Source organism: Solanum dulcamara, chromosome 10 (genome assembly GCF_947179165.1).
Source record: "Solanum dulcamara chromosome 10, daSolDulc1.2, whole genome shotgun sequence".
Classification (NCBI taxonomy): domain Eukaryota; kingdom Viridiplantae; phylum Streptophyta; class Magnoliopsida; order Solanales; family Solanaceae; genus Solanum; species Solanum dulcamara.
Genome location: NC_077246.1, coordinates 46,616,471 through 46,630,088, shown reverse-complemented (window position 1 = coordinate 46,630,088; position 13,618 = coordinate 46,616,471). Strand labels below are relative to the sequence as shown.

Sequence of the window (13,618 nt, the reverse complement as noted above, 5' to 3'; positions counted from 1 at the left end):
AATGAGGGAGAATAGGATTTTTGGATAGTTAATAGAGTGGGATTTAGTCCCAAAAATGTCCAGGTTCATTAACTTACCCGGGTCCACGATGAGGAGGGGGTTTACGATAGGTCAATTTTGTGAAATAAGAATTTTTGCCAGGTTTCGTTCAAAGAAGAAATTGAACGATCCTTGACCATCTCCGCGGCACGGAGTGGTTGTGCACTATTCTGGAAAGGGAATTTTTCAAAAAGATTATTTTTAAAATATTTGATCTAAAAATTCACCGAGACCATTTTTGCACTATTTTACCTTATTATATATCATATTCCAAAATTCAAAAGCCCAGAATATTATATTATCTCCCCCTTGGAAAAATTCATCCTCGAATGAGGTAAAAGTAGCTTGAGTAGAGTAGAGTGTATAGCTAACAACCAGCATAAATGCAATAATGCAATTTAAACTACATTTAAAATCGGGTTCGTGAGTATGCATGCATGTAATAAGATATAGGAAGGTTGGAAAGAGCATTTTGGAGGATATGAGCATGAATAGCTAAATACCTTAGGCCGGAATGGAAGGAAAGAGATAAGGATATCGTTTCATCATGTCCGCTTCTAATTCTCATGTAGCACTTTCAACTTCTTGGTTCCTCCACAAGACTTTAACAACTGCAATTTCCTTATTTCTCAACGATTTAACTTGACAGTCCAAAATTTCAATCGAAACCTCCTCATAAGTCAAGTTTTCTTCAACAATCACACTACCCAAAGGTACAATGGCATTAGGATTATCAACACATTTCCTCAAATATTAATACATGGAATATCGGATGAACCGAGGCTAACTCCAATGGCAAATCAAGTTCATAGGCCATCTTACCAATACGCCTTAGGATCCTATACGGGCCTACATACCGGGGACTAAGTTTCCCTTTCTTTCCAAAATGCATTACCCCTTTCATGGGAGAAATCTTCATTTAACCCAACCTTCCACATTGAATTCAACTTCTCTCCTTCTAGACCGACAAGTTTGAAGGTTGAAGAACAAGGAAGTACCTTCAGTTAAGGTGTTATAGAGGAACTAAGTGGTTGAAGGTGCTACATGGGAAGTAGAAGCTGATATGATGTTATGATATCCTCATCTTTTTCCTTCTGTTCCTAATTAAGGTATTGAGTTCCTACATGATTCACTCCTTCAAATCCATGTGTTTCAGTCATTTTCATGTTTTCATATGCATTCATGTTCATGAAATGAGTTTTAAAGACATGTTTTAGCTTGGGATTGAGTATTCCCTGTTTTTATGACTTCTCAATATGTTTTGCATTCATGTTTGTTGCAATGTCTCTTTTTGAATCCATTCATGCTAGTTTGAGTTCTATTCAAGGATGAATATTTCCAAGGGGGAGATATTTTAAGACCCCAAAATTTGAAAAGTTAAAAATAGAGTTTGAGATGGAAATCACAGAAAAATTTGCACAAAATAATATTCACGAGGTCCATCACGGGTCTTACTCAGCACCACGGCCTATGAAAAGGAGTAGTGAAGGTGCTAGAGAACAAAGGAAAGATCAGGAGAGGACTATGACCAGGGTTATGGTCATGTTCATGGACTATCAAGTGGTCCGTGAAATTCAGCCCTCAGAACCAAAGAACCAAGTCAGCTTCATGAGGGCCATCACAATCCGTCATGACCACCACAGACCGTGGTCCCTCCCATTCAGTTCCGCATGCCCAACCTTGATCAAAGGCAGTCCCCACAGACCACTCCACAGCTATGAAGCTTTTCACGACTTTATGAGGGCCATCACAATCTGTCATGACCACCACGGACTGTGGTCCCTCCCGTCAAGTTCCGCATGCCCAACCTTGACCAAGTCCCCACGGACCACTCCACAGCTATGAAGCTTTTTACGAACCGTGAAGGTGGTCCGTCCAAGGGTCACATTCACTTAAGTATATAGGTGTTTTGGTCTTTTTTCTATTGGTTCATTAATGTATTTGGACGGTTTGGGAGGATTAATTCTATTCTAGTAACTACCCTAAACCACCCTAGCTCCCTCATTCTTACCCTAAACTCGAATAACAAAACCATCTCTCTAAAAGTTCTCCCAAGGTGCATCTTCCTTCTCAAGCCAGTTTCACGACAAATCAAGTTTAAATCTCCTTATTCATTGCATCTAGGGATTCAAATTTATCAAGGTATGTGATAATTCATCCATGGATCCTTTCATCCATAGAGTACCAAGGTTTTACTTCAAATCTCTTTATGAAGTTCCCTTCCAAACCCCTAATTCTCATGATATGGCATTGGGTCTTTTCAATTATGGTCTAATTCATTATTATTGATCTAATTATGCACAGTTCACATTTCAATACATAATTTCAAGTTGATTTTCATTGACCCATGCCATATGCTATTTTCAAGTATGTTTTCAAGGATTTATGACCATGAATTTAATGTATTTCAATGAATGCTTTATGAATGATTATCAAGGCTAATTAGTGATTTATGAAAGTAATGAATGATGATGCACTATGAACTCCATGATTTTTCAAGTAAAGCATTAAGATTGTGATGAATTTTCCTCACACATTCATGTTAAAGAGGTGAAAGACTTCTCTGAACGACTCATGGATTCCTATGAATTAATCATATTAATGAGCTACTCTTCTAATTAATTTATGATGAGGATTGATATGTATTGTTGTCTTTCCTAATGATGTTAATGACTATGATTTATGACTTTTCATTGGGATAATGACTAAGCACCGAGTGGATTTTATGGTGGAGTTCGGTCTAGAAGCTCAAGAAAATCCTAGGAGCAACATTTAGTCTCTAGTTATGTTGATCCACATATAGCTCATGATGTTATGATGTTCTCATGGAGTCTACCTTGACAAAGTAGCCTCTCATTTCTTGATGTGCGATTTACATCAGATTCTATGTTATAGCTCTCATGGTATTATATGTCGGTTAAAGTTCCTATCCCACACCAAGATATATGAAATGGTATAAGTTCTCATAATGATGATTTGATTCATTAACCGCATGCTTATGATATTTAAATATTTTTAGGGTTTTACTCATGTTTTCAAGATATTGATCATGCATCTCATGTTCATATTGACTATGTCATATTCTCATTGTTCATGAATATTTCTCACATACTTAGTGCATTATATATAGTAACGCATATTATATTGCCTACATTGTATTATAATGTAGGGTCCGACGATCACGCTCATCCTCCCATTCATGGCTAGAGTTTATTACTATTCTTATTGCTGGTGAGTCATCATGCTTCAAGGATGTGACAGTTTATCTCTTTCTTACATATTTTGGGTGAGCTAGTAGCTTGTTTTATGCCCCCATCTCGACTAGTAGAGGCATGTTAAATGTTCACGGAGTCTACGTTGTCGCATTCTTTGATGTTGTTTTCTCCATTATTGAGATTATTCTTATTGAGACTTTACTTTCATATCTATGTTTTAGCTTTATTGTTTTATTTATCTTATGTATGCTAATGAATAATATGCTAAGAGGTTTAGTTGGAGTCCTTGGAAATTCTAATCATCATGTCACACGTAGGGCCTAGCTTGGGTCGTGACATTTGACTCATTGCCCGTGGATTTGGCCTTCTTACTTTCATGTTTCTCTCTATCGTTACTCTTAGTGTCCTCAACTTGTTTGGCATACACCATTAATTAGGAGGTGTCCATTTCTGAGATCAACAAAGCGGCGTGACACTCCTTCTTCTTATGTCAGCCCAAACCTGAAACAAACTTCCTCATTTTAGCTCTAACATCGGGAACCATCTCTAGAGCTTACCTAGACAACTGAATGAAATTGATATTATAGTCCTTGACTGTTATCCTTTCCTTCTTCAAGTTCACAAACTCCTATATCTTTGCCTTTCTCAGCTCTCGCGGAAAGAATTGATCTAGGAATGCACTCCCAAACTCATTCTAGACTGTAGGCTCAGCATCCTCACCTCTACTTTGCTCTCATTGATTGTACCAGACATTGGCAACATCTTTCAGCTCATAGGAGACAAGTTCAACTCCTTCTATCTTTGTGGTATGCATTGCCTTTAAGATCTTCCACGTGTCATCAATAAAGTTTTGAGGATACTCCTTAACTTTGGATCCATTGAAAACTGGTGGATTCATCTTTAGAAAATCACGAATCCTATTTGCAACAAATGGCACTAGAGAACTAGAGATGGGCACTAGATATTTTGACGACCAGACTATGCAGCCATCAATTGGGGGAGCATAGAAATAGCTTCCCCAAATTTAGCCTCAGAACTCATTGTGGGCTGAGTAGTATGTGGATGTTCCTGAGTCCCATTCTCATTCTCAACAATTCAGGCTCGATTCCTGGTCTACATAGCAGACGACTATGGGCTCAGTGATGTTCCTCTAACTTTAAGTTCTTTTAGAATGCATGATCTCAATTGAGAAATGCATTAATTAGACGGAGGTTTCATAGAGTTAAATTCAATAGTAGAGTTGTACAGGACAAATCGATAAACCGCACCAAACCGATAAACCGAATCAAACCGGAAAAAAAACCCGATTAGTGATTTGATTTGACTTGATTTGGTATTTGGAAAAAAAAATCCGACCATTATAGGGTTGATTTGATTTTAACTAAAAAAAGTCAAACCAAACTCAAACCAACCCGATTATAGATATACTACTTTTAAATTATGTTATACATAAAAATATTTATTAAAATATAATTTATAAATATTTTTTAAAAAAATTTCATAATTTTTGTTTTCTTTCTTACATTTAGATTTGAACTTGAGAAGCTCATCTAAATAATATACAAAAAAATTCATCTTATAAAGTTATATTATAAAGATAAAACTTCAAACAGTGTTCTGCCTCCATCTTATATGTTGATATTTTGTACTAAAACTCTTTTTAAGAAGCACTGCTCTGTGTTTTTTATTAGATACTATGAAAAATTCGAGAAATCTAAAAAAACCCGAAAAACCCAAAAAAACTTAAAAAAAATTAATATCAAAAAACCCGACTTTTATTGATTTAGTTTGATTTATAGATTTACTAACCCGACACAAATGGTTTGGTTTGATTTGTAAAAAATCCGAACCAACCCGATCCATGTACACCCCTACTCAATAGCATGAATTGGAGTAAAAAAAAAGTGAAACAATTCCTAAAGTCCTATAGCCTCCATATTATAGATGTGGCACGCTTCACACCGATAAGGACACTACTAGACTCGACTTTATAGAAACCCTATGATTCTTGAACTCTGTTCTCTGATTTCAAGTTTCTCATGCCTTGTGTGTCGACCCAAGCCTAGAGCCCAAACGTGACATGGCGAATGAAGTACCCGGAGGACACCTCACCCAAGCCTCTTAGTGTTCGTTAAACATTTCATCGGTAATGATAAACAAAAGCGGAAATAAATAGGGTAATGGAACTAAGGAAGATAACATAGAATAAAGGTCATTCACAACATCATACATCATCAACTTATCCAACAATACCTCTACATCCTTAGACTTGACGGTGGCTAAGACATGTCTCTAGCTCACCCCTCAAGATTTAGTCAAAAGATACTGAAAATAACTCAAATGTCTACCAAATGACTCCGAAACTCAAAATTTGACAATTTAAACTTTTAAAACTCATTTCTCAAGCAAAACCTCGACTTTTCACAAGATTTTCAAAAACTAACTTTCAGACCCAACCAAAAGTGACTCGAAAAAACTAACAAAAGGAGTAAAACGATAATTTTATCAAAAATATCAAAAATGACCTCCAAGATCATTACAGTGATACCAAAGATGGCGGGCATAGTTTTTATTTTAAGAGCAGACATGTGGACTGAAGCGGTTGTTTTTTGAAGCGGTGGCTTCTCTTGAGGCGTAACATTCTTTTTTGATGATTAAAAAAAATTCTCATAGAAGAACTGAACGAATACTACACATATACGTATATATTTATGAGGAGGAAAGAAAAAAGATAAATTGTACTTGCACATGTAACTACTGAAACAGCGAAAATATAAGATGGTAAAATAATCCCAAAACAAAAATAATGTAGCTCCGATACATAAGAAAACAATGAGAAATTTAAATGAAAAGATGGGAGGAGGAGGCAACTTGAAGACATGCAAATATAATCTATATCTTCTATACTACCATAAAAGCATGAACTTCCTAACTTAAAAGTTAAATTAATATAACACCCTTCTTATTTTTAAAACTTGATTACTGTACTTGCTTTCAAAAAAAAAGTGTGCAAAACGGCTAAAGCAAACCCAAGCTACACTTCGTCCGAATCGGTGTGCTCTTTCACTTTTACATTCGCAACTGTTCTTCCGCACAAATAATCCCGATCTCATCCAGAAAGCATGTAATCTTTCAGAGCTCCTTAATTTAGAAAAGTCAGTGCAGTCCAAATTATGAATATATACCTCCAAATATTCATCGAAAAAGTCTTCATTAAACTCCAACCACGGTTAGATTGGTTTTGGAATTTTCTTTCAAATCTCATCCTTACAGAATTTGCTAAAACTTTTGAAGAGTGTCCTTAGATGTACTTTTCATGGAGGGTTAGAGATGATGGTGATCAGTGATTTAGATGGTTTTGAAGACATGTAAATATCTGCTTGCTATTCTCATTGAGCCTGGAAAAGATAAATGATACACAAGGTTCTCGATGAAATGTATGACAGAGGTATGAACCTGAAATAACTGGGCAGTGGCTCTACTAAAAGAAATGCCAAATTTAAATATGTGAACACACGTTTCTTGAGTTACTTTTCCATAAAAATGTGAGTGTAACACCATGTTGTCAAAATTGTTTTTCAACAAAGACTTTAGTGAGTAGGGCAAATCATGGGTCATATTTATTTTGAATGCTACAACATTTCTATGTGACAGTCGTTTACTTGCTCACCCATATTTGTGTGATGTAATTTAAAGATAACTATATATTGATTGTCCCATAATACACTGGTTAATGTATAGTTGTAACATGAAAGTAATCTATGTTGATAAAAATAAAGATTGTAAAGGCCTACTTCCTTAATACTTTCATTAAGGAAGTCATTTTACTTATCTTTAAGGAGCTTGTTTTCCTGGCACAAATATTTTCAAAATTTTTGTCCAACCAAACATGAAAAAATTAGAAAATATTTTTCTATACACCAAAACACCCTTAAGAATGAAATGAATACAAATGAGAATGATTATTCAATATCATCGAGGAGTCAGTAACATCACTTTTTATTAAAGCATAATGCCTAAGATGTTGATCAAAAACATTCTTTTAAATACCCGATTTCAAATGTATGCTCCTGTGGGCTATGGTTCAAGTCTTGAAGAGATCATCTCAATATAGTACATATGTTCATAAGGAAAAACAGCAAGTCCTCTCGTGTTTTTGTATGGGATCCAAAAATAATATATTATGGGTTCTGATGTCATAAATGGCATCTCCTAATCATGGATTCTATTGGTAATGTGAAATTATGAATTATTATTAAAAGAATTGTTATTCAAAACTACATAGAAGCTTTACAAAGACTCATTCCTTTATGTTTACACATTGGAACTCAGTACGAGGTTAATGTAAACCCCTATATGACACTTAAAGTTGGATGAAAATACTTTAAATTTTAAATACGGATTCTCTTAGTAGGAGCCAAAAAGGCTTCATACTTAACTTAAGGCTTTAAATTATATTGTTCAAGCTTTTTTTTCCTTTTCCTTCCACACTTTGAGTCCATTAAAGGGACAATCTGGAATATAATATCCTAAACTATTTTGTGGAGATATTACGTTTGTCATATGCTATGGAGAGTAATGAAGCATAGAAACTGATAGCTCTCATTTAGCTGAATGTTCTTGAAGTTAATAAAGTGTTTTATTTGGTGCCAAAGATGTATATTTATGCAGTGTCCTCTATTCTGCATAATTTGACTAATATTTTGTATGGAAAAAAAAATCATGACTCAATTTTCCTGAGATATGAAGCTTGGCAAGATGTTCACATCTGATCACACATGTACCAGTTATCGCAATATAAATAAAACACTGAATTTTTTTTATGAGAAAAAATAATGATTCAACTTTCAAAAATACAAACTTGACAAAATGTTCATGGCTAATCACTCATATAAAGGTTATTGTGATATCAACAAATAATGGTCGATAAAAGATGGTTCACTTTACGTCCCTTAATTCTTTAATTTCCCATTATAAAATATTGAAATTAAAACTTTATTTTAATAATATTTAGAATTATCTTATAAAATATGTATTATATGACTTGATATACATGTGCATCGCAAATGTGGAAAAATTAGTCATATCTACTCTTAACAATCGGAACCTCCATACTTGAAAGTTGATTTACGAAAATACACTTCAAAAGTTGACCGACTGATATTACTCCTCATCCAAAAAAACAAACTACACCTTTAAGTTCTTCCTCTTATCTACCACACACAAATTTGTCTTGAACTTTCATTTTAGTTTTTCCCCTTATATTTTCCACATAGTTATAATCAACTATAAACTATAAATAACCATTTTATAATAACTATGTATACAATTTTTAAAATTTTAAATTAATTATCATGAATTTCACGTGCGACGCACGTGTCCGACGACTAGTAGATACTATGTATGTAAAGTTCGTAGATACTATGTATGTAAAGTTAATTAGTAAATGTTGATAATAGCAAAATATGTCTAGAGGACTCTAATTATATATGCTATATAATATAGGTAAAATTATGATTAACTGGATCAGTAAAAGATGTTAATCAAGATAGTCATGGACTTACAAACGACCATTGTGTACATAACTGCTCCTGTTAGCTAGCCATTGTGATAGGCTTTTAAAAAGACAAACATATACATGTTCAAATATAGTAAGAGAATGTGTGGCAGTATAGATACACCCAACGTAAGCTAGAGAAGCATTTTACACAGAAGTATTCCACTAAGTTGAAGTTATAGTAGTACACATGCTAATTACATCTACATGAATTGATTTCAAATGTAGGAAAGAGAATTAAACAAACATTACTCTAAACTCAATCACTGTAATAGGAAGCAGATACCTTTAAAGGTAGAGCCACAAAAAGAACAGGGAAACCTATTAATCAGTGTGAATCTCAGATTTCTAGAACATGGGTGTACCACTTAAAAAAAAATATATATATATATATATATATATATGTGTGTGTGTGTGTATGAGTGGGAATTGATCTTTAGTCCTCTAGGTAATAACTCAACCAATCAATCAAGTGAACCACTTAGTCTTCTTATAGCATGGGTGTAAGCATATAATATTATACTAATTTAAGAACATATATGCATAAATACTTGATTTTACAGAGAGACCACAAGTTCACATGCCCCGAATTTTCCCTATAAATCTTTCCCTGCTATTAATGAGTGGGAGACTATTTTATGTTGTATTCTACAATTGCAAGTAGTATTCTGAATGTTTGGAACTTTTGTGCTGATTGTATTCTTATTGTATTCAACTCCACCATATGTGATTCAAATAATCGAGTAAATAAAAAATGGGGTTGTAGATCAAAATTAGCGAAGAATTGACTTATGATAAATAGAAAAGAAAACTGAGAACATATTAACCACCCTTTAAAAAAACAAAAAATGACGGGGTTATACCTCAATATTCTCATTTAACAATTTGAAAGCTCCATGAGTGTTCCATCCTGCATGAACCAACCTTAGTGTTTTCTTTGATCAGTACAGATACTCGGCAAACAGTAGCGCACCGTTTCATCCCAAATTGTGAATCAGAGTTGTTTTCAAAGTTAGTTTCCTTCTTAAATCGTTAAATCACCTGTGTGAAGAGAACAATTCGTCATCAACTCCAGAAGTCGACACATACATCCTCGATCTACTCTCCTTTGTCTTCAACTATAGGTAAGAAGATTCTAACCACTGGGATACCACAGTGCGAAAGAAAAAAATAGAAGATAGAAGATTGAACAAAGTAACAACGAAAACATCTAATCGGAGAACCGGACTGTAGCGAATTCTAGATAAAGAATGCCCAAAAGGACACGTGTTACCAAAGCAAGAAAATTCAATTTAAAACAGTGAAATTAAAAAGGTGCTATCATTCGACCGGATTCTTCCAAGATACTCAGAGAATATAATCGTCTCATGCTCCATTCTGAGCGGAAATAGTTTTTCGAATCTCGAAGATGTTTTAACTGAATATCAAGTTTTTATTTTGGGAGGTGAGGTGGGATGGGGTGAGGGGGATAGTTTAGGGGCTATTTCGTTCCTCGCTTGGCAAAGCACAAACCTTATTTATCATATAGGGACAAAAACTATCAGGTCTCTCCACCCTAGCTTTTAGTTGCACTGAGACAATGCTAATCCATCATGCTCTTTGTAAGAGGACTTTCACTTTGTTTGAATATATGATGCCCTTTTTACTCGGAAGATTTCAATTGTTGATCAACAATAACAATAGAGTCAAGTAAACACTCTTTAGGAAACAACATCCATATCTGTTAAGGAAAATGGTTCAGTTTGTGCAACCAGAAAAACTGATAGAACATGAACTAAATATTTTAAAGCCAACACATCTTCAAAATAAAATCTGCACTGTCTGGCCATGTATATTCAACCCCTTGTTTTGAATAGATACAGTTGACATAATCATTGGTCCAATCCTTTTAACAGGCATATCAAAAGAGCCAAGTCCTTGGCAATGTCTTTGCCTCTTCGGTTAGAATTCTTACTTTAAAATGTGTCTGCGGTACAAAGTTATAAATGTCGACGATCCACTACAATTAAAATTAGAATTCTCAAATCATCACAATCACAAAGGCTTCATATATTACCACATCTGCTCCAGTTACTAGTGCAAAATAAAAATGTTCATCACCTCTCAGTTCCAAGACAACTCACTTCATCATTCAATGCCCAATTGAATTTATAATCATGTCACCAGAAAAAAGAAAGAGCCAGAGTACACAACATTGGCCGAGGAATAGGTCTTCAAATTATTAGGGAAGTATTCAAGTTTTTAGAATCATCTAACATCATGATATTAAGAAGGACAACAAAGCCATCCAACCATTACAGATTTGATATTTCATAAAGTAGCCCAACCAAGACATACTATATCCATGTGAACTATGTCCCTATTCCTATAAATATAATGGAATTGTTTAATTATGCCTCACTAATTTTAGAAGAAATTCCTATATAATTTCTAATTGGGAAAGATTAAACACAAGCAAAATCCAAATCATACTGTCAGTGGAAGCAAGTAAATATACACTTACATATTATATTGAGAAAACAACAAGTAAAACCATGATTTACCACCCCCAGTCACCAGCAAAAACATCCTCCATTTTCTTCGCAACAAAGTCACAAAAAAATTCTGCACAATCAAGAGGCAATAATGTCAAGAAAAAGTACGCACAATCACAACATATGCGCCTCAAGAAGCTCTATTATTGCTAAAAAATTGTCAAAATATATCATTAATACATCTAATTTGAAGAAATTGTCAACAATACGTGTAGTTGCTTCTTTGTAGCAACATCTAGAACTTTGAGGTACCTCAAAGTTTTGTATAGCTTTAAAATAAAGCTAAAATTATTCAAACATGCTTTAAAAGTATCATCCATGTAAAAATAAGTATTCTCTTATTTGTATGTTATGTCCCACATTAATGACTAACAAACTGCTCAACAAAGAACTGCAGGCTAATCAAGACAAAGCTATAGAAAATGTGATTTGAATATCAAATGCGAGTTGAACAATTATACAAAAGTAGATTGCGAGTGACGAACGCACCTTTACTGTATTCTTGTCAATTTACCAAAGAATCTACGAGAGCACTTCATGCTCTCTTCTATGCCTTTTGAATTGCTAGGGTTGACCCATTTCTAAGTTCGTTTCTCCCATGATACGCCGCATATGAAGGTGTGAATGGTATGAATAAAGTCACCAGTGGTGTAATGACCCTTTGCATGGCATATGCACAACCCAATGCCATGAACCTAAATTAACTGCCCCACCATCAAAGGAATCAAGAAATTTATTTATTTATTTTTTAAAAAAAAAGGACAAGATTGTCGTCCTGAGATTCAGCCGATAGACACCCAACGTCAATCTATCGACAACAACAGTAGAGACTCAAAGCTTCACACAAAATCATTCGGTTCTTGAATCTAACCCTTTCTATATGTTGAGGAATTTGAAAAGAATTGGAAAAAAAAATCATAACAAAAATTGAGAGAAAAACTTACCTGAACTCCAACCGCCTATCTATGCACCAACACTAAGGTAGAAATATTCCTGTATAGGCTAAAATTAAAATTTGAAGAGAACTTAAAAAAAAAAAAAGACGAAAGGGAAAAGAAGCAGAAAATTAAGGTAAAAATTCAAGAGAAGCATACCTGGAATTGGTAAATTAATTGAAAGGATGAAGAAAAGTAAGTATTTTCTAAAAGTCCTGAGAAAACTAATAAAGACTGTTAGTATCTTTTGAAGCTAGAGGGAGAGAGTGTATACTCCTAGGGTATGGTTGTCTGCGGAGTAGAAAACTGATGTAGTGTAATTCATTATCCACCATGAAATTGGGGAGTGGGAGACAACACAATAACAATATCATCCATGAAGTTCACTTGTTAAATTGAACCGAAAAGGAATTTGAGCAAAAAAAATAAAATAAAAAAGTAGCCTTGAAATTGGAACACCCAATAGTGAAAAGGAAGAGATCTAAAAGAACAATCTTTGAAGCCTTGAGATTGAGAACCAGAAAAGGCTTAGGGCAAAGATTGAGATAACTAACCTGAAATCGCAACACATGAGAAGACATGAGAAGATCAGAGAAGTCTTTTTGAGTATATGTTTCTTCCTGGAACTCTTTTACAATGGAAGAAGAATTCTTACTTTCTAGAAAGTTCAATATTGAGAGTCCAGACAAAATTGTGTAGGAGATACACAAAAAAGTTCTTAATTAAAAAAATGTGGTATTGATTTGGTCAAATGGATTAAATAAAAAATGGACCGGGGGTTAGAGTAATTTAAAATTTTGTTCTCTTTTTAAATTTTAAATTTTGAATTTTTACCTTTATTATGTTTCAATCTTCATTTCTCTCACTTTTTTCCACTTTTAGATTTCTCTTTGTCTCATCTTCTTCGTTTTTTCTCTCTCTCCATTTTCTTCTTCTTATTCTTTTTTATGGTCTTTGTTGTTATCATTATTGTCGCCGTCGCTGTTGATGTTCATTATTTTTTATTGTGTTTTTTTTCTTTTTCTCGTGTTAGTTCTTATTTATACAAATTGTTTGCTTTGTTTTTAAAGTTTTTGAAGTTTTTTTTCTTAAAGTCATTGAAAGAAATCTACAAAAAATCAAGCAACTATGATAGTTGTTGCAGCAACTATTGAAATTGTTTCATAATTGTTGCGATAATTGTTGCAGCAACTATCGTAGTTGCTTCAGCAGTTGTTGCAACAACTTTAGCAGTTGTTTAATTGTTGCAGCAACTTCAGAAATTGTTAAAATTATTACAACAACTTCAGCTTAGTTGCTCCGACAACTTCGATAACTGTTTAATTTTTTGACAAAAAG

At 34.0% G+C, this 13,618-nt stretch overlaps 1 long non-coding RNA gene across 6 annotated transcripts; it reads right to left on the bottom strand.

The window, feature by feature from the left end:
* Window positions 1–6,009: 6,009 nt before the first annotated feature.
* LOC129870368 (uncharacterized) lies at window positions 6,010–12,989 on the bottom strand. Of its 6 annotated transcripts, XR_008762076.1 has the most exons (6): window positions 12,835–12,989; window positions 12,440–12,495; window positions 12,290–12,338; window positions 11,315–12,049; window positions 9,675–9,852; window positions 6,010–6,652 (listed from the first exon to the last, which is right to left on the bottom strand). It is a non-coding gene; the product is annotated as an uncharacterized LOC129870368 (long non-coding RNA). The 6 variants fall into 6 exon arrangements; XR_008762072.1 differs by having other exon boundaries at window positions 11,315–11,415; window positions 11,835–12,338; window positions 12,440–12,989; XR_008762074.1 differs by having other exon boundaries at window positions 12,440–12,989.
* Between the last annotated feature and the right edge of the window lie 629 nt (window positions 12,990–13,618).